Source organism: Gekko japonicus, unplaced genomic scaffold, assembly GCF_001447785.1.
Source record: "Gekko japonicus isolate JY-2015 unplaced genomic scaffold, Gekko_japonicus_V1.1 scaffold3589, whole genome shotgun sequence".
Taxonomy (NCBI): domain Eukaryota; kingdom Metazoa; phylum Chordata; class Lepidosauria; order Squamata; family Gekkonidae; genus Gekko; species Gekko japonicus.
The window spans coordinates 25,837-34,539 of record NW_015167647.1 but is presented as its reverse complement, the minus strand read 5'-3'; the positions used below and the strand labels follow the sequence as shown (position 1 = coordinate 34,539).

The window sequence follows — 8,703 nt, the reverse complement described above, 5'->3', positions numbered from 1 at the left end:
TAACCCTGCAGCTCACATCAAATCAGTGGCTGTTTCAGCAGAAAGAACCGCTTCTGCTATACTAAGATTCTTTAGGAAGGATGGTGCACGCTTTATTCCAGCTGCCCTGAAACTATTCTCTGCTAAAGTTCTAGCCCAAATGAGATATGGGACACAAATTCTGCGATTTACAAACCTTCAGGCGCTAGAACTGGTCCAATCAAAATTTCTGAGATCTTTATTTAATACGCCAAGATGTACCTCTAATGTCTTGTTGAGACAAGAAGCTGGTCTCAGTACAGTCGAATTGAATATCTGGTTGCATTCTCTCTGCTTTTGGCTTAAAGTCCACCTTTTTCCTGTTGGGTTATTTCCTTTTCTATTGGCCGCATCCCCTTATCCTCAGTGGTCCACCAGAGCCATTCACAAATTGAGAACATTAGGATTGGACCCGAACCAACTTCTGGAAAGTGGATACGATAGGGCAAAAAATATCGTTCACCAACGTCTCAGAGATATTGAGCAGCAAACATCCTATGCTGTACTTTCGCCTCTTTACAAATCTTTGAAACCCAAAATTTATATGACTGCTCCTTTATAAAGAGTGCATTGGGTTTTTTTTCTTCAATGAAAGAGCAATGAAAGAGGAATCCCTCTTTTAAAAGAGAGTAAGAGGAATCAGTGGCTGTTGTCTAAAAAGGAGAATTATAGAAAAAGAAATGCCCATCTCGCCCCTCCGAGTCAATTGAGACCCTTTTCCATATATTATTCCAGTGTTCCTACTATGCAGAAGAAAGAGCCCTTTTAATTACACCTATAATAAGGTCATTCAGACACCAAGGACAATTAGTAATCCACTCTGAGGAACTTTTGCTGAAACATCTATTGGAGGACAAATCCATTGCAATATCAAGGAATGTCGCCAAATTTCTCTTTATTGCATTTACAAAGCGTAAGCTCCTCCTCAATGTTCCTCATGATATCTCTTCTCTGTAATGCTTTTTGCTTTTGTTCTGTATGCTATTCTATGGGTCTCTGACCGTAATAAAATGAATGAATGAATGAATGGTCCTCCAGCCAGACTTGCGGGACCAGCTTGGTCCCGCCCCGTGCAACGTTCGGCCGAACCCTTTCCGGGCTGTGCTGCTCCGGCTGGCTCCCTGAGACACACATGGTCTTCCACTTCGAGGTCAATGTTTTCATTTTTTTTTAAAATGGCTCTATTTGTGCACCCATGTAGAGAAGAGAGGGGTTTTTACCCCTTTGAACTCACTTTTAATTTTTATTTTTTTATTTTATTGGATTTGTATTCTGCCCTCCCTGCATAGCAGACTCACGCTGCCTTTCCTCCCAATCAGGGTTCCCAAGGCAGCACACATGAAAACATAAGAACATAATGTTGGATCAGGCCAAAGGCCCATCCAGTCCAACACTCTGTGTCACACAGTAGCCAGAAATACCAGGGACCCTCAGGAGGTCCCCCAGTGGGGCCAGGACACTAGAAGCCCTCCCACTGTTGACCCCCACACCAAGCACCAAGAAGACAGAGCATCACTTGAAAACATTAAAACATTTTGTGTAATGACAAGCAACATTTAAAACGATATAATAATTCAATAAAAATGCAAACACAATATTAGAATCAGAAAGGAAGGCCAAGAATGGTTATTGGGGGCATGCCAAATTAAGTAAGAATGCTTAACAGGGGAGGGGTACATGGACACATGAAGCTCCCTTATACTGAGTCCGACCCCTGGTCCATGAAAGTCCACACGGGCGACTCAGACTGGCAGCAGCTCTCCAGGGTCTCAGACGGAGGTCTTGCATGTCACCTACTGGCAGATCTTTAAACCTGGAGATACCAGGGGTTGAACCTGGGACCTTCTGCATGTCAAGCAGATGCTCCACCACTGAGCCACAGCCCCCTCCCAAATTTCCTCGAAAACAGGGGAATGTCTGAACTTGTGCAGAGAATCTTCCTCTGACAGCACCACGATGTCTGTCCCACCTCCCTCATGCGGGAGACAAAGAACAGGGGGAAGGCAAGAGGCCGGGGGGGGCATTCAGGCAGAGCAGTGAAAAGAGGGGGAGGAGGCGGAAACTGTGAGGGGTCAGGCCGAGCATGGGTATAGGGGCAGGCGAGCAAGATTATCTGCCCCTGTCTGTTTGTGGAAGTGGCAGAACTGAAGGTGACCAAGTGGGGGGGAGGAGGATAGGATCCCCCCCCACCCCCGGAGTCTTGCAGGTGTCTGCTTGTAACTATTTTATTTTTCAAGGTTGTTCTGAGTATAGTCCTGGGTGGGACAGAGGTCTGGGCAAAACTGTGATCAAGACGAGGCAACGGACTGGAGCTTTGTTCTTCTTCAACCACCATTACCTTCAATTGGACTTGGCTATGAAGTCCGCTCAGTGACTTTTGCCTTTATTGTTATTGTAGAGTGATTTAATTTTCACGACTCCGCTTCCACTGACAGCCTAGCCAGTCATCGTCACTCATGAATGAAACAGAAATTAATGGCATATTCATACTTGGGAAATGAAACATTTCTTTTTCACCCAAGGTTTTATTTTACGGGCATTAAGGTATACTGCGACTACAAATGAGCCTGGTTAATTTCGATGAACATGAACTGTTAAACACATTTAACTTATGTTCTGCATTTCATATCCCATTGAAAAATGACTTTGAAGGACGCAGTGATCAAGGCTGGTGGCAATAAATCAGTCGCGAGGCTTTGCAGCCGCTCTGGGTGTGACATGCCAGAAAAACAAAGGCACAATTTCCGACTGGTCCAAGCCGGCAGGAGTCACGTCAACAGAGCTGAACGGTGTGATCAGATCAAGCCTGTCGGATGCATTTGTTAATTTAATTTTCCAGCAGCGGATTACATAAGAAAAAGAGGGCTATTAAATTATTTGTGCAGAGAGCACAGAAACACACCGCTTTGGGCTAATGCAGTATTTCTTTTAAAAATATCACCTGCCCGGTTTGTATCGAAATTATAACACATGATAGATGCCAGCCATAAAAAGTAGCAGCCTGTTTTTCTGTATCAGTTTATTTATTAAAGTTCAAGTATTGTGGTTGCACAATGATAACGCAGGATCATGTTCTTGTTGTGCTGAATATTCTGCATAATCCAAATGAAACCCGCCCCCCCCCATCTCGTGTCTGCCTGCCCTTCTCCCACTGGGCATGGATCTCGGATACTTTGTGCCTTTGCATCCGATCAAGGGCGCAGCCAGCTTAAAATCAAGCATACATTTTGAGTGGCACAATATGAGCCAATAAGGAAAGATGAACGTGATGCCTAGTGAATTACTCATTGCAATATTCCTTGAAAATTATTCAGTCTAGAAGACAATGGCTGGAGACTTCATCTGTTCATCTTGGGTCCATGCCACAGTTTGAAGGATTAGCTGTTGCATGAGTTGGATCACACTGACGTCAACATTGGCATACAATGGATGCAATGTGCTAACAATATCCCATAGGGTAGCTAACAATATCCCATAGGGTAGCATCAAGTCCTGACAGGGCAACTGGCTCCCGGTATTATAGTACCAACAATAAAATGACAAACACCTGATTACCATTCTGTAGATCAAGGTCTCCCTTTATCTTGGTCCCCACATTGCACAAGCCTAGGGGCTGGTAGGTGCCTCCACCAGGGCCAGTTCCAGGTCTTGGGGAGCCCTGGGCAGACAGTGCCAAGGGTCCCCCACATCTGCCCACTATTAGGCCCTCTCTGATGCATCCCCCCCCCCCCCACCTGCCTATGCATCTTCCTATGCACAAGCTTTTTGGTCACCCATGTTCAGTTGCCTGTACTACCTGCACACTCCACCACACTGTGTATCCAGCTGGGAGAGGTGCTGCCATGTCCACCAGGAGCGCTGCCACTGTGCCCCACCCACATGCCCCTCCTCAGTAATGTTAGGCAACTGGGAACATGGGTAGTGGAGCTATTCAAGCAAACGGATGGGGAAGGCCGTGCAAGCCAGATGGCAAGGGAGGCGTGTGGGAGCAGCGGTGAGCCCCACACTAAGCCATGGACCATGGCAGCTGACCCCTCTTGGGGTATGCTAATGCCAGGCCTGGTCTCCATCCTGCTATTGTTTTGGCCTCTCCATCACTGTAAGACTTGTCACTCAAGCTGGAGGGGCTGCGGCTTAGAGGCAGAGCCTCTGCTTGGCATGCAGAAGGTCCCAGGTTCAGTCCCCGGCGTCTCCAGCTAAAAGGACCAGGCAGTAAGTGATGGGAAAGACCTCTTCCTGAGACCCTGGAGCATCTCTGCCAGTCTGAGTAGGCAATACTGTCCTTGATGGACCGAGAGTCTGGTTCAGTAGAAGGCAGCTGCATATGCTTTACAGCGGCTTACAGCCACGAGCTTCTGTTCGGAGTGCCTCCCAAAAGCCTCTATTTCAAGTAAGGGTGTGCAAAAAAAAAAAATCAGCCCGATTCGGCTGAATCAGGTCAAATTTGATTCAGCTGACCAAATGACCCCCGAATAGCACTCTCAGCAACTTAAGCCAATTCGGGGCTTATTCGGGGCCAGCCAAATGAGATTCGGCCAGGGCACCCAGGCAAGCCAAGGGTAGTCCGTTTAAACTGCCTTCCCTCCAAGGGGGAGCTTGCCCAAGCTTCCCTCAATGAAGGGAGCGTGCTGCCTCTGCGGGGTGACTGGGGGTTTAAAGATTAAATCCCCCCCAGTCACACTGCAGAGGCGGCACACTCCCTTCATTGAAGGGGAGGGAAGGGAGCGGGGAGGTATTTAAATGCCTCCCCGTGCTTTCCTTGGCTCCCTCGCTTTGGCGGGTGAGCTGAGGAAGACTTCTAGAGCCCCCCGCCATTCCCTGGCTTGCTCACCTCCGTGGGCAAGCCAGGAATGGCTGGGGAGGGAGCGGGCAAGCAGAAGAAAGCTTCTAGAGCCTCCCCACTCTTCTCAAGGCTGGGGAGGGTGTGGGGAAGTGTTTAAATCCCTCCTCATGCCACAGCAGGTGAGCTTGAGAAGGCTTCCAGAGCCCCCCTGCCTTTCCTAGCTTGCCCGCCAAGGCGAGTGAGCTAGGAAAGGACGGGGAGGGTGCAGGGAGCCATTTAAATGCCTCCCCGTGTTTTCCCTGGGGCTGGGTGCCCCTTTTTAGGCTGCCACCAAATTTCGGCGGCTGCTTTTGGCAGCAGGCCGAATCAGATCAGAGAATTAGATTCGGCCCGCAGCCCTTGATGGACCGAGAGTCTGATTCAGTAGAAGGCAGCTGAATATGCTTTATCTGATTCGGCCCGCAGCTGACTGAAAGGGGGCCAAATGGCCCTTTTTCTGGGGTGCATTCAGTGAACCGAATGCACATCCCTAATTTCAAGGCTGATTTGAATAAGGAACTGCCCTCTAATCTGGGAGAACCGGGTTTGATTCCCCACTCCTCCACTTGCAACTGCTGGATGACCTTGGGCAAGCCATAGTTCTGGCACAGCTGTTCTTGAAAAAGAGCAGTTTCTGTCAGAGTTCTCTCAGCCCCACCCACCTCACAGGGTGTCTGTTGTGGGGAAGGGAAGGGAAAGTAGTTTGTAAGCCGCTCTGAGACACCTTTGGGTAGTGAAGGGCAGGGTATAAATCCAATCTCCTCTCCTCCTCCTCCTCATCCTCTTTGAGGGGATATATGCTGTGTCCTGGTCAAAAACGCAGTTCTCCTGCCAGCTTTGGTGTTCGTTTGTGTGTCTGTTTGTGTGTGTGTGACTCCACTCTCTCATTGTGTCCACTAGGCATACTATTTGCATATCTAAAGCCTTGGTGGTGAAGCTGGCGAGCAATTGACTCCTTCCTCCTGCAGGTATGCTGCCAAGAAAGAGAAAGGCATTTTAAAATTTAAGGTAAAAGCTTTGCTCAGTTCAAATCTCCAAAGAAAAATGCATTTCTGTGTAGGCATCTTGCTAAAATTGTAATGGTTAGGGGGAAAGAATATAATATGCAAAATTAGGGAGCTCTGACTGACCAATTCTCTAATTTTCTTTCTCTTCTTCCAGACTACTGACAGACAGTTCTTTTAATATCCTGGTGCAGACAACCCCCAGCACCAGCGAAACAGAGACCTCTCCATGCATCATAAATTAGGGTATCCTTTTCCTCCCCCCCCACCTCCTGATATATTACAGCTACTCAGAGAAATTGCAGTCAAGTAGTATTCTATTTCTTTTTGTATTCCTTTAGATTTTTGCCAACACTTTTGTTTCAATATTGGTTTTGTAGGTTCATGCATGCTGCACTGATTCAGCATGCCATTTGCACAGCATTTGTATGATCATTGTACGTGAAATATAAGTAAGGGTGCTCAGTCACCTGCTGGTTTGGTTTATGATTCATCTGCAGGTCGCCGTCAGCACTGTCAAATGTCGGACAGACTGTTTACATTAAATCAGTTCACATCTGATCATGCAAAAAGATTGAGCTTGCCCATGGCACGCACTGATTTCCCCTGCTTTCTCCTGCTCACAATCTGCTGTTGCTCACATTGTGTGTATCAATAAAACAGATTTCAAAGCGAACAACTTACAAATGTGAGGCATCTCTAATGTTCCTTGTGGCTGCCTGACTCAGTGTTCATTAATGGGAAAAGGAAGCAACGTGTCAAGAGTTGGAACAATTAATGCATGCATTTGCATGGTACTTCATGGGAACTGTAGGGTTTTTTTTACATATACCCCCCCACACTCACACACACACACATCCTGATTGTACAGGTGTAAAGAGGGAACAAACTGTGACTAATCTAAGCTTGAAAAGGTTAATAACTTGACCTTGACTCTGGAGGATATGCAGCTCCCCCCACAATCAGGAAAGTTCGGCATGCTGACAACATGGTGTGGAAACTCTCACTTGAAGCTACTCAACATGGCCTCTGATTCGAATTTTGTAAAGTAAAGAGCAAAATATCAAGGGGATTCACTGAGGGGTCCGACTCACATGCCAACAAACGGTTTGATCGGTCTGAGTTCCCACACCTATGGCCTTTTTTGTGAAGTTCACAGCATCCATGTTTATAGGTATTACGTACGCATAACATCAATTTATTGTTACACAAATAAACTTGAAAGATGGGCATATTTCACAGGAAACATCAAATGTGGAAATCAAGTGCCGATGGTTTGCAGTAGAAACAAAACTGAACTGGGTACTCTGGGGTCAAAACAGGAGGGAGGAGAAATACGAGCAGGAGCAGCTGGCTGTTGAACGCCCCCAAGTAACCTGTGGAGTCCAAGGTGGGGGTCTGCCAAGGGAGAACCCAACGGCTGCAGCTCCTTCCCACCCAAAAATTCTTACATGGGGAGGACTGAGAGAGAGAGCAATCCCAAGCAGGTCTACTCAGAAGTAAGTACCACATTCCCCAATGGCCCTTAGGACTGTGGCCCCAGTGCAGGTGAATTCCATGCAGCTCAGGGCTTTGGATGTTACCTGAGTAGGCAATGAGAAAGAGTAACAAAGGAAATGGAAGAAAGGATCCTTGTCTTTTTTTTTTAGAAGCCAAATATATAAAGTCAAAAGTCCCAGAACATCTGGGAGAAAAGCAGGCATATAAATAAATAAAATGTGTTTTTCAACTGACAAACCACAATTGCTATATCTCAACTGTATCCTATCTGCTGGGCTTGATGATTTTTCTTTCCGGTGTGTATCGCATTGTGGGAACTTTTCTAACCCCATTGATCTCGCCTGCAGTTTCATTTCTTTCTGCTCCTGCTCCGGGAAGACCTGTGAGTGCCGTCAAGCCCGTCAGATAGACCCCTCAGAACCAATTCACTATGACTTCTGAAAGTGCATTAAGCGAAAATGGATGGCTCCCTATTAAGATAGGATGGCTTTTTCGATCCTCAGAAGAACTCCTGACGGGAGCACCGAAATAACAACAACAACAACAAAACAACCCCCAGAAGCAGCAGCAGAAGCAGAAGCCCAGTAAAAAACTTATCAAGAAGTAGAACCTTCCAAAAGTTTACTCTCTTGCGGAGATAACTTGTTCAGTGTCTTCCTAGATGGTGGATTCTGACAATCGACAGGGTGATGGGAAGAATTACGTTTTTGCCAGAATGTCAGACCTTTATTGAGAAGCCGTATTTTTCCCCCTCCCCTGTGCCACTGAAGTGCTCAACAGAATTTATAGATCAGTTAGTAGGTGCAGGAGAACGAACATTTGCATCTCTCACTGTCACAGTTTAAGTGTCACCAGAGGAAATAAGACTGAGAGTAACCTTCCTTGCTGGCACTGAGCAATGGCCTTGTGAGAGAGTTTTGTTTTCCTGGAGTTCCTTGCCTAATAGGAGTTTGGTGTTGCAATGTTTTTTGTTATCTGGAGCTCCTACAATTAAACTTTGAGCTGCATTGTTTGCTGCACATGACACTAAAAAGAGAGAGGTTATGATGTTTAAATATATGTGGTCTGGTAAAGGTAAAGGTTTCCCTTGCTCGAAAGCCAGTCAAATCCAACTCTAGGGATGTGGCGCATATCTCCATTTCCAAGCCCAATAGCCAGCACTGTCCAAAGACGTTTCCGTGGTCATGTGGCCAGCATGACTAGATGCTGAGGTGCACAGAATGCTGTTACCTTCCCACCAAAGCGGTACCTATTTATCTACTTGCAATCTCTTGCTTTTGAACTGCTAGGTTGGCAGGAGCTGGGACCAGAGACGGGAGCTCACTCCGTTATGCGGCACTCGGGTCTCGAACTGCTGAA

The 8,703-nt window shown here is 46.8% G+C and overlaps 1 non-coding gene across 1 annotated transcript; it reads right to left on the bottom strand.

Annotated features, from left to right (window-relative positions):
* Positions 1 to 1,832: 1,832 nt before the first annotated feature.
* TRNAV-GAC lies at positions 1,833 to 1,904 on the bottom strand. The gene has a single exon. It is a non-coding gene; the product is annotated as a tRNA-Val (tRNA).
* Between the last annotated feature and the right edge of the window lie 6,799 nt (positions 1,905 to 8,703).